Here is a 14054-nt window from a genome sequence, read left to right as displayed (position 1 = left end):
TACAACATGCGACTTTGATTTAGCTACTACGACTTTAATCTAGTTTGTTTCTATCGTCAAGCATCCTTATGCAATTTTTCTACTTCCAACCTTATTTAATACATGTAATATACCCCATAACATCATCATAACCTCCAGTTCGAAAGAAAAACTTTACCTTACCCGAAACTCGCCAAAACTTGCCGGAATTCGCCTCAGAATTTCCTTTAGCGCAGCTGAAACTTTGGGGCTGTTTGGTAATGTTTTGGGCTGCTCCAAATCATAAATTTTTCATTACTAACACCTTCATAACATCAAGGTGCACCCTAGATAATTAATTCACGGAACGAAACCGGAGGACTTATCTTTTTTTCTCCCAATTTGTAGCCCTCTTTCTTCTAGCTTAAGGGTTTCTTCTTCTTTTTTTTTCTCTAGATCCTTCTTGAATGTAGATGAAGTGTATGGATAAAGATGACTTAAAAGTCATCAACATATATATATATAGGCTACTTTGCGAATTTTTCTTTTTGCCCTTTGCCTTTTCTAATATTTCCACACTATTAATGTTCATAACCAACTTGTATATTAAAATAAATTTTGAAAGATGGTCATTACCTTAACTTCACCACGGCTACCTTAAAATATCCAACGGTATAAAATACGGGATATAACATTTAATTTGTTTCTCTCAATTTTGAATAATATATGTTCTTTCCCTTATTCGAATTTACTCTTCTAAAAACCTATTTTATCATATATTATCGCCTTTTTTTAACTTCTTTAATACCAATTTTTTAAAAAAAGATTCTATATAATAAATTTTATATATAAAAGAATTAAATATATTACTTTTTAGACAAATTTTATATACAAAATAAATCTCTATGGTCAAGAAGAGATATCCTGGAAGGAATTTCGATGAATTATGGTGTCAACTATCAATGAGTATGGTGTAGCGGATGGTGTTATTTCTTTTTTAATTAAAGATTTTAAATTTGAATCTTGAGTATAGAAAAATTCTTGATACAAGAAAATAACTCAAAAAATCTTGGTAAACACTGAAAAATTCATTGATCTCCGTACCATTTTAACTTAGATTATTCTAAGAACCAAGAGAAAATTTGCAAAAAATGAATCTGGGGACCAGGTTCGCATCACGGATCTGGACAGGTATTTTGCTCCAGATAAATTTTAGTAGGATGCGCAACTGTCCGCGTCGCGGATAAGAAAAGTTTTAAAAAATGGATTTGGGGACCAGATCTGTGTCGCGGACCTGGGAGTTAATTTTTGTCCGTCGTTTATTTTAATGAGGGGTAAGGCTGGCAGCGAATCAGATTTTCTCTGGTCTGAACCGATTTCGGTTTCAGTTCGGACTCTGGTTAAATCGGTACCGATTGATCTGGTAAGTACCAGTAATATATGGTATCGGAACGGGTACCGGTATGGATCCTAGGTTTTTACCAGTTTGAATCGGTTCCGATCCAGTTCCGGACCGATTTTACCGATAAGATTTAAATAATTTTTTTTAAAAAAGTTTTCTTTCATTTTTCTCACAAATTGGCAAAATATTTCATTAACATCTTACAAACTCTCTCAGTTCTTAAATTTTCTTGTTGAATACTTGATTATAAATTTTGTATTTGTGTTATTTGTTAATTGGAGTTCGGAGATTTTTTGAAATAATTTGCAAGCTTCAATTGGCATCTCTCAATTCCGACTTTTGGCTATACGTCTATTTTTACACAGACGTTCGGTACATTCATTCCAACTTTAATCTCTTTATTTGTTTATTTATCAAGTTACTATATATTTTTGTTATATTTATATTTCTTGTTTTTATTATATTTTTATTATTTTAAACTTTAAATATGAATTCACAAAAAAATAGTGGAAAAAAAAATAACTAATATCCGCAAAGAAAAAATCTACTACTACAAAATTAAATTTAAAGTTCATATTGTTTACTACTTTTTATTGTTTAAACTTAAATTTTACTTAAATTACAATTCTTACAAGTTACAAGTTTCAAATTAAAAATTAAAAATTTTATAAAAAGTTACAAACTTTTTGCATTAATATTATACTAAGTTACTACTTATAAATTATAATTAATATTTAATGAGTTATTAATAAATAGTTAAATAACATTTTAAATATTTAATTTTTAAAAAAAAACCTCTAATGACCCAGTTCCAGTACCGATCCGATCCGATTTCAATCCGTTATATATAGGACTGGACCAGAAACTTGGAAATGTATCGGTAGATCCGGTTCTGATAATTGGAACGGGTTAACAGAACCGGTTTTGATTTCGAATTCGATAAAATCAATCCGGTAATTTTCGATCCAGTTCGTTGCCAACCTTAATGAGGGGTGTTTCGGTCTTTTCTCCACCTTTCTCAAACTTAACTCAATACATTTTGGAACCAAAATTCGTCCCTTATCAGTACCCCGTGGTTTTTTTTACCTTTTGGGAACAAGAATTAAAGATAATAGGAGAAGCTAGGGCTCAAGGATTTTAAGACTAATCTTCAACTTTTGCTTAACAAATTTTCGATCCAGGTATGTAAGGCTAATCATAGTGATGGATTGAACTCATCTTCATGCCCTACATCTATTTAAATTCGGTAAAAGAGTAATCTAGGGTTGGATAAGTAGTACCGTTGAGTTCTGAATTTATATCCCTTTATTGAATTGATATATATTGTGCATTTGAGATTCTTGAGTTAATTATTCATGTTTATTTTCAGTATGAACACTTTTATTTGAGTATTCATTGAGTTATTATTGAGAAGTTTTCTTAAAAACAAATATTGTCCTTGAATTGATTTATGAGGAGAGCAAAAAATGAGTTTTGAGAAAGAGTTTCTAAGTATGAACTGAGCAAGAGTATAAGGGAACTAAGTATTCCCAAATGTGTCACTTTTTACATTAAGAAAAGAGAAACTTTGATTTCTAAATAGTTTATGAGTTTAGAGATACTTTAGAGCTAGACATCTTTTAAAAGAATTTTTGAGTAATTATCTCAATTGAGAAAGAGAATGTTTTTATACATTGAACATGAAAATATAACTATTGAGAGTAGTATTAAACACCGATATGGAGACGAGTTCAAACAGTTCATAGTCCATATAAATCAACTAGCCAACACGGGTAAATGATTCATACTTTTTAGATGATTTTCTTAGTGCCTTTGAACAAAGCTTAGTGGATCCACTTAGTTGAGAGGTCTTATACCCTGGCAAGGTTTAGGACGGTTCTGACAGTGTAGACGAGATGTTGTATCATCACGTAGCTCATAGTGATGGTTGTCGGTTAGAAAATCTCCCAAATAGAGTTAAAGAATATTTTTACCATATTACTTTATATTGTTGAGTTCAAAGATGAGTAAGCATTTTGCAAAGATAAATGATTTTTATTTCTTTATTTCTTTACATCCAATTGAGTATATTCTGTCTGTTGCAGCCTTTTCTTTTAGTTATTATGCTCCGGCTATATCATATACTCGTACATTTAATGTACTGACGTCATTCAACCTACATCGTTTTATGATATAGACACAGGTGTTAGAGTCCTTCAACAGATGTACCATTGAGATCATTCCCCATCCAGCTTGTGGTGAGACCTCTTTGGATTTAGAGGTGCTCTGGAGTCTTTATTTTCGTCTTCTATTTCAGTTTTAACATTATATTTTGAGGTAATTGTGGACTTGTCCTAGTACCTATTTCAGAGTCAGAGTTAGAGGCTCCATATATTAATTAGACAGACTTTGAGTTATTCGATTTCATTCATTAAGTTATGATTAGACTTTGAATTATATTTCATTATTTTTATCATTAAAGTATTGAGACACTATTTTGAGAAGCCGAGTTTATTTATACTTGTTGTGTCCATCTGAGTGGTATTATTTTGAGTAAGTCTTCCGCTTAGTGAGTCATCTATGCCAAGGGTTCGCTTAGGAGCCAAAAATGATTTTTGAGTGTCGGCCGCGTCTAGGGTATATATTTGGGGCGTGACAATTTAGTAGTTAATTATGCTTCATACCTACAGTTTAAATTAATTATGGAAAATAGTTATAGTTTAAGAAAATGGTTGAAGTCGGGTCCCACATTTTATATCAGATCGTGCAGTATCATTTTTCTTCTTTTATACAAATCAACACACACACACACTCTCTTGTCACACTCACTTATTTTGCTCCCAAAAATCTCTCAATTTCCCCTAAATCACTTAATCGAATCAAAATTAAAAATTAAAAAAATTTATTCATCCCTCTAATCGTGCAAAATCAAATCAAAATAACCTTCATTCAGTTTTTTTAGTTAACTTTCATCCGTTTTTAGTTTTTGTATTTGTATAATTTGTTTAGATCTCCCCCATTGTTTCATTTTTTTTTCAGTCATAATCTTGAAATCTCAGTATAATCATCATACACATTCAAATCATTGAAGATCAATCTCCATCAAAGAAAATTATTAGAGATAATTCTTCATCATCTCCAGTCCTTCAGTTAAATCAGATTCACCATCATTTTCTTTGGGTCTAACTCAAAATTTCAAAAAAAATTGCAAGATTTCTTGCTAAATCTAGAACTATTGAAGCAATTAGATTCAATGAAGAGTATAAATCTATAAATTTATGGTATTTGTGAAAAAGTTATTTCTTGCTATGAGTTATTGAAGAAATTAGATCCAAAAGAGTATAAATCTATAAATTTAAGGTATTTGTATATATATATATATATATATATATATATATTTGTGATATGTATTTGTATCAATAAATTCGATATTTTATTGTATATGACTCTTTGAATTTGTTTGTATCCGTGTTTATTGCTATGAATGTAATTGTCGGCAGTTTGATTTGTATATTTACATAATTTTTAACCCACATGTGGATGTTTAAGGTTAATATTTGTATATTACCAATAATTCTACAATCTAGATATTATTTGCATAATTTTAGTATTTGTATAGTTTATCTGTATGTATGTTTCAATCAATTGTACATATATACAAATATTTGTATAGCAACTCCTATTGTTGAATAATTATGCAACTATACATGTTAATGATATTTATTTAAGGAGTTGAATTTATAGTCAAACAACCATGACAAACATTTCTGTATACAATTTAAAAGGAACAAAAAACAAATTAAAACCAAAAATGATAATTGGTCTTCATATATACAAATACTGAAATACATACACAAATCATGTATTCAATCGATACGCATCCACATATTATGAATCAATTATACAAACCATCATAACTCGAATAGTCAATTTATACAAATGCAATGCAAACAAGTTTTCGATACATATACAAATTATATAATCAATCTATACATATCCAGTAATTTTAGTAGTCAATTGATACAAATACAAATAAAAAAAGTTTTTTGATACATATACAAATTATGTAATCAATCTATAAAAATTCATTAACTATAGTAATCAAAAATTCAAATAATCAATCTATACAAATACAAGTCATATATAGTACGAAATTATAATGAGATACAATAAGCGTTATTTATTGGACTATTTTTCATTTTAATAACCAAAATTATATTCTATTTTCATTAATTAAATTGAAGACCAGTTTGTATAACTTATTAAATTCCAACAAAATATGCAAACAAAAATTGACATAACAAATAGAAATATAGCTATAAAAAGTAGATAGTAAACTATAGCTAAGCAAAATCTATTATGTTTTATTAGTTAGCTATTTATGAAAATTTTCGTAAACAAAACAAATATGCACAGAGGAACCTTAAAGAAGTTCACCCACGCACATGGCCATGCAACTGACAAGTAGATAACAAAAGGGACTTTGCTGATTTGGCAACAAGGTGGCCATGTGTTTCCCAGGCTTCTATTGGGTCCCACCCTATGACGTGGCTTTACACATATAATTCTTAACTTCCTGTTACGTCAGTTTTAGTTGTCATAATTTCCATTTTTGAGAGTCAAACGATATGAATTTTGACTAACATTTTAAGTTTTATCTTTTTCATTATATTGATATGAAAAAAATATAATTTATAATACTTTATGTATAGTTTATGGACATCTAATTTTTTATTTTAAAATATCAAATTAATAATTTAATTAGTTAAATTGATTTTCAAAAAATGCAATATGATAACTAAAAAAAGAAGTGAGAGAGTAATATTTACTCTATTTATCCCAATTTATGTTATGTAATTTAATTGAACACGTAATTTAAGAAATATGACAAGATTTTGGTATGTTTCAAAATTATCCTTGAAATACCTTTGGTCCTTTGTGAACTCCTTGTGTCATACTTTTTTGAATTGACTAAAAAAAAGAAAGTTGGTACTCAATTAAACAATTCAACTTGGGAACAATATTTTCAAGAAAATCCACGCACCAAAAAAATGAAAAAACAAGTTTTAATCTGAACACTGGGAACATGTACATAACATTGCAACAAGATATTGACCTGAGGTTGTATATCGATTAATATGAATATTATAGTAAAATACTTATATTAATTATAATTTTTTATACAATATGTTAAATTTAAAGTGGACAAGTAAAAATAAACCAAAAAAATAAAATACATATCTAAAAAAAGTTTTTTTGAGAATTATATCAAGTTAATATGAACCAAGTAAAATAAAACGGAAAAAATATAAGTAAACGCTAAAAAATTTAGAGGAGCATATTGAATGTATAGATAATCCAATGTGTAAAACAAGCACAAAACATCCTTTAAGAATTTTATATATTTATGTCAATTCATCACCAAAGAGTAATGAGTGAAATGGCTAATTCCACATCTTATTGAATGAAAAAGACGCATCCTAGGACTAATAATCCAATAGGGGAACAATGAACATGCAAAGTCAAATCGGCCGGAAACCAATAATTATAGGAGATACTGTGGAAATACTATGTATATCAAATAAACAAAAGCGAAAGTCTTAAATAATCTCAAATAACACCCAAAATCTGATTATCACGTGTACAAGCTACTAATAAATGTGAAATGAAAGATAATACAAGTCTCAAATGTCTTTGTATCTCAAATAGAACAAAACATAAAGTAAAAAGGGACAAGAGAGATCATCGAGCGTTAATAAACTCCCTCTCTGAGTCACCTCGAAGCCTCGAAGGATAATGGATATCTCTAACTCAAAGTCCGAGCTCAGAACCTACACAAGAATAGAAGCAAGGAGTGAGTACCAACCAACACGGTATCCAGCAAGTCAACTAACAAAACTAAGCAAATCTAAAGAATACAGAAACTCCTTTCCTCCCAACCGGACCTCCATAACTATAACCTGCACAAAAAATATAATCAGCCCAATCAAGATTTCACAATACACAGTTTAAATATGTTCCACAATCACAGTTAAGTCATCACAAGACAGAAATCACAAATATCACACGAATCAACCACAAGAGTCAATACACCACAAATAAGTATGCAAGGATGCTCGTTCACAATCAATAATCAAGCATCAGTCACATTCACCAAAAATGACCTCGGCATCACACTCTCGTCGGAAATGACCTCGGCATCACACTCTCGCCGGCAATGATCTCGACATCACACTCTCGCTGGAAAAGACTTTGACATCACACTCTTATCGGAAATAACCTCAGCATCACATTCTCGCCGAAAATGACCTCGGCATCACACTTGGAGAACTTCGTATACAATTTCTCCTCCCTTAATCTCTGTAACACTATCCTCAAGTGACGAACATAATCCCCCTCAGTCTTGAAATATACCAAGATGTCATCAATGAATACTATCACAAAGAAATTCATGTATGGGCAAAACACGTCGTTCATCAACTCCATAAATGTTGTAGGAGCGTTAGTCAACCAAAAGGACATCACGAAGAACTCATAGTAGCCATGATGAGTCCTAAAAGTTGTCTTAGGGATATCAAATGCCCTAATCTTTAGCAGATCATAAACAAACCTCAAGTCTATCTTAGAAAACAGCGCTACTCCCTGAAGCTGATCAAACAAATCATCAATGCGGGGAAGGGGATACTTGTTCTTTATAGTCACCTTATTCAACTGCCTATAATCGATACACATCCTCATAGACCCATCTTTATTTTTTATGAATAGAAATGGTGCACCCCAAGGCGACATACTAGGGTGATTGAACCCTTTGCTCAACAAATCCTGTAATTGCTCTTTTAACTCCTTTAACTTTGTCAGAGCCATACGATACAGAGCAATAGAAATGGGCTTAATGCCCGGCTCTAAATCAATAGAAAAATCAATATCTCTGTTTGGAGGCATATGGAGGCATACGACCACACATCAAGTCAAACCCAGAAGCAAAATAAGTAGACACATAAGAGAAGGTAGACCCTGAATCAAATAACACTAACGCAGGTCGATGACAGACAGGGACGATACCTGTAATGACAATATCTGAAGCCTCAGCCTCGGGCATCCCTGGAAAAGCATAAAATTGGGCACCTCTACCACTTTCAGTTTGAACAACTCCTCTACCTCCACGCTAAACAATAGCACTACTACCAGAAGCTCTACCACCTTTACTTGTCTGATCTCTCCCCGACCCTAGCCGGAGGCACCATATCTCTATCCGGAGCAGCTGAATAAGTACGATGGGGTCTTGAATTGGTATGGAGGGGCATTGTCGTACCATGTGTCCAGGATCCCCACACCTAAAACAAGACCTCGATGTGAAGGACTGTTGTTGTGTACTAGATGAACCACTATAGCCATCTCGGCCAGAACTGTGAGAACCACGGGACATCTGCCCACTATCATCTGCTGGCTTGGATGCATGCACGGGCCCATGACGCTGGGAAGAACCACTACTTCTGTGTGAACCTCTACCTCCAAATGAAGCACCAGAAAACTAACTGGAATTACCGGCCCTCATGGGGTCCCTAAACTCCTCTCAAACCATCAATTCTGCCTCCTTAGTGGTGCTCTCTATGGACTGGAAGGAGGCCCTCTCACGGCCAATCTGAACACATAAGATCGAACAGAGAATGTCAACCCATTTATAAATCTATGGACTCTTTCCGCCTCATCTAAGATCAATGCCATAGCATGCCTCGATAACTGACAGAATCGTGCCTCATACTCAACAACACACTTACCACCCTGAGTTAAGCTCTCAAATCTCAACTTGCTCTCCTCGTATACGCTCCACGGGATAAAGTGATCCTCAAACGCCCTAACAAAAACACCCTACTCCACTAGAGATGATCCAACTGGTTTGGACCTTATAAGCATCCTCCACCACTCTCTGGCCGACCCACGGAGCTAAAGTGCAATAAATTGAATGCCTTGGGTATCATCCATACTCACAGCCTCCAACATCTCATGACACAGTGTCAAGAACTCGTGAGCGTCCTCGCTCCTACCACCCTGAAACTAGGGTGGTTTCATCTTCTGAAACCTCTCATAGCACTATTGATCTGCAATAGTCATGACCATATTTAGGGCAACCTGTGCATCCACAGCTGGTATGGGAACTAATGGTGGCTAACCAATCTGATCATGAATAACCGGACCCTAATGCTGACCTGGAGGTTGTGCCTCTACTCTCGCCTGATAACCCTATGGTCTGCCTGCTTCACCTTGAAAAAGACCCTCTAGTACCCCCAACACTCTCATCAAAGTATCTTGAAGCGAGGCATCTGCATGCCCAGGAGGGACCTGGTCCTCTCTAACCTACAAATGTGGCTCTAGAGAAGCCTTTCTGGCACTGGCTCTAGCTGGTGCTGCTCCTCGGACACGACTCTACCTCTTGCTCTACCTCTACCCCTAGTTAGGGCCTCAACAACTGTCTTGGTAGTTGCCTCCCCTCTACCATCAGCAACAGTAGCTCTAGTCCTTTCCATCTGTCAAAAGAACACGCAACAACGTAGTACTAGCAAAGTAACCACGCACGATCAGAAAAAATAAATGAAAAAGAGTTTCCTAACAATCTTCATAATCTCTCGAAGATAAGTACAGACGTCAATCAGCTACCTCTAAGTCACCTCGAAGCCTCGGAGGATAATGGATATCTCAAACTCAGTGTCCGGGCTCAGAACCTACACAAGTGTAGAAGCAAGAAGTAAGTACCAACCAACACTGTACCCAGTAAGTCAACTAACAAAACTAAGCAAATCTAAAGAATACAAGAACTTCTTTCCTCCCAATTAAACCTCTATAACTACAACCTGCACAGAAATCAGCCCAACCTAGATTTCACAATACACAATTTAAATATGTTCCACAATTATAGTTAAGTCATCACAAGACAGAAATCACAAGTATCATACGAATCAACCACAATAGTCAATACACCACAAATAAGTATGCGAGGATGCTCATTCACAATTAATAATCAAGCATCAGTCACATTCACCAAAAATGACCTCGGCATCACACTCTCGCCGGCAATGACCTCAACATCATTCTCGCCGGCAATGACCTTAGCATCACTCTCGCCGTAAAAGACCTTGGCATCACACTCTCACTGGAAATGATCTCTGCATCACACTCTTGTCGGAAATGACCTCGGCATCACACACTCGCCGACAATGACCTTGACGTCACACTCTCATCGTAAATGACCTCAGCATCACACTCTCGCCGGTAATGACCTCGGCATCACACTCTTTATCTCATCACAGTGTCCAAGAACAAAATACAACTCGAAATATTCACACAATAATGAGGAAATGACAAACTCCAGCAATTCACAATCACAATGAGACTATCAAGGCATATCATAAGATTCACATCAATGTTAATATCAAGCATTTCACACTTTTCAATCACTATCATAGCAACACATTATATTTTTATTAACCCCGTTCATTTATTATGATCAGCTTATACGAATACATAATCCATCACCTCATTCCCATTACTCCCCAACGCATACAAGAAAGGAAATTTGAGGATTCTAAAGATTTACAGAGTTTTAGAAGTTCACTTGCCTCAAATAATCGAACAATCACTCCACGAGCCTTTCCCTTTCGTTGGGCTTCCAGATCAATGCAATCTAATCAAGTAAATAATAAAAATAAGATTCTAAAACTAACAATACTCATATTACTATATGTCTAACTTAGATCAAAAGACTCACCCAAATCTATAATGAAATTTCCAATCTTGATGTCAATTAAATTATCATGACTAGGATTAAGTCTCTATCTCTCTAAATTACATAAATGTAATGGTGTTCATATAATATAATACATCTATCATTTAATTATATATATATATATATACCAATATTATTAACACTAGACTTTTTATACGGTAGCCAATAGATCAAATCTATGGTGAAGTTACAAGACCAATAACTTAAACTCGAGAAAAACGATTGGTAAATCCTTCATATCTTTTTAATCATTACTCAGTAATTGCTAATCATTACCTACTCACTGGCTGCCATTAATTACTACTCATAATTGGTCTAAAAGACCAAAACTAATCCCATCTCCAATTGAGCGAATCCCCTTTCAAATATTATTATAATACTAATAGCCTGTTTGGATTGATTTATTTTTAAGCAGTTTATAAGTTGAAAACTGCTTATAAGTTTTAAAAAAAAGAGTAGGTGCAGGCCAATTTTTTTTTTTGACTTATAAGCTGTTTTCAACTTATAAATTGCTTAAAATAAGTTCATCCAAATAAACTCAACTATTTATTGGGGCTTATTTTAAACACAAAATGACTTTAAGTTGGCCAGTCAAACACTCAAAAAAAGCTGAAAACAGCTTATAAACAACTTATAAGTCAATCCAAACGACCTCTAATATGCATTGTCTTGTCCTTTTTCTTTCACTACTCAACAATATAATAGTAATAATAATAATAATAATAATAATAATAATAATAATAATAATAATAATAATAATAATAATAATAATAATAATAATAATAATAATATATCCCTACATATATTCACGAACACCAAGATATAAGAGTGATTAAGGCTTTTTCCTGATGCAATTTTTATCAAATTTGTTTGGCGACGCCAATTCACTTCTCTCGTATTACAGTTTCCGCCGCAAGTTATTTGTGTGTGATAAAGATATTACCCAGTAATTTATTCTAATATATGGATTAAGTGGTATAGGGTCTTAAATAAATTAATACTTTAGCTCATTAATTAAATTAATTATTTAAAATCACTCATCAACTAATTAATCGAAGTTGCTAAAAAATTCAAATTTTCAATTTAAATTTACATAAAAGATCTTTTATGAAAAAGGGAGAACTCATTTTCAAAATGACATGTGTGCTTGAGCTATGTGCTTGTCAAGGGTGCTTTTCTTGAAAAGGCTGTAGAGATATTTTTAGAGCAAATTATTAATAGAGACATTTTTACTTTTAATTTTTTTCTGTTAAATTTTTTTGTCAAGTAGTGATTTTAGTTGATTAATTAGCACTTAGGCCCAATCCTCAATTCCATACCTAGCAACATTAGAAATGTAACGTTACAAAACTTTAGCAAGTAATTAATTTAAGATATCAAAAAGTGGCAAAAATAACCTTACATTTTATAGCAAATCCACCAAATTCCATTAAAATAGGGATATCTATTAATAACCCCCAAAAATACGCAATAATGAATGAAAAGATGATAACTTTAGTAATTATATTCAAACTCGTCACTTTTGTTAAAGACAAAAACTTCAAAAGATTTGAAAATTTGACATAGAAAAGATCACATAGTATATTACGAATATACTATAGTTGAATAATATTATCTATATATAATATATTAGTTGTGAGTTAATATAAGATACAATATATATAAATGGTAGATACATATAATATAAGAATATCATGAAGTATATATTAGAATATATTTTGATATGTATAATGCACAATTCTTTTACTCTCTACTCTTTCAATACGTGAATGAATATACATGATCTGTATCCAGAGTACATTAAATTTGTTAATTCAATTTGTTGTATATTTATTGTATAAATATATTATATATTTGGAGAGTATAATAGTTATATAAATATTTTACATATAGTATACTAATTATACATTTGTGTATATTATGTCTAGAGGTAGTCGAGTAATGAGAGGGAAGAGTAAGGAGGCAAGTGCTCATGAACTGAGGAAGCATCTGATTTCGTATTTAGAGTCTGTTTGAATTAGTTTATAACGTATGACTTTTAAGTTAAAAGTAATAATTTAGAATTTTTAATTTATGACTATTGATTTATTTTTGTTATTTTAATTTTAAAACGAGTGCTTAAAAGTATTTTTTTAATATTATCCAAACACTACAAAAATACTTAAAACTACTTTAACTTAAAAACACCTAAAACTAAATCAATCTAAATATGCTCTTAGAATAGACAAGAATGAGTAGGCAACTATTTTATGTAATATTAGGGTTTGCAAAGTACAAATCAAATCTTTCTTTTTAGAAGAATATTGGGGTTATTTATGCGATGTGAGCTCATTTAGGTTGCCATATAAGGTAAAATTTCTCCATTAATAAAAAAAAGGAAATTTTACAAAGCACGACATAAAAAAAGAAATTTTACAAAATAGGTTATAAGTAAAAAAAAATAAGTTGAACTACACCTATTTATTTATTTTTAACTTATAAACAACTTTCAACTTATAAGATACTTAAAATAAGTCCATCAAAACAAGGTTCTTACTATATGGAAGAAGAAGATGAAGAAAACACGAAGAAGAGGAAGACAAAGAGGAAAAAGAGGAAGAGGAAGAGAAGTGGAAGAGGACAAAGAGGAAGAAGAAGAGGAGGAGGAGAAGGAAGAAGAGGAGGAGGCAGAAGGAAGAGGAAGAAGAGGAGGAGGAAGAAAAGAAGAAAGATGACGAGGAAGAGGCGGAAGAAGAAGAAGAAGAATGCATTAATACATTCATTGCCTCCCAAATGCCTATAGAAGTTGCCGCCATCTAGTAATACATTCTCATATAATTGTGATGATCGTAAATTTTGAAGGTATCAATAGGCTATTTATATATAGTAGTTATGTTTACTTAGGTAAAATTTTCTTTATAAAATAGAAATAGACTTGGACATATCTAATCCTTA

Source organism: Solanum dulcamara, chromosome 10, assembly GCF_947179165.1.
Source record: "Solanum dulcamara chromosome 10, daSolDulc1.2, whole genome shotgun sequence".
NCBI classification, from domain to species: domain Eukaryota; kingdom Viridiplantae; phylum Streptophyta; class Magnoliopsida; order Solanales; family Solanaceae; genus Solanum; species Solanum dulcamara.
This window is presented reverse-complemented; position numbering follows the sequence as displayed.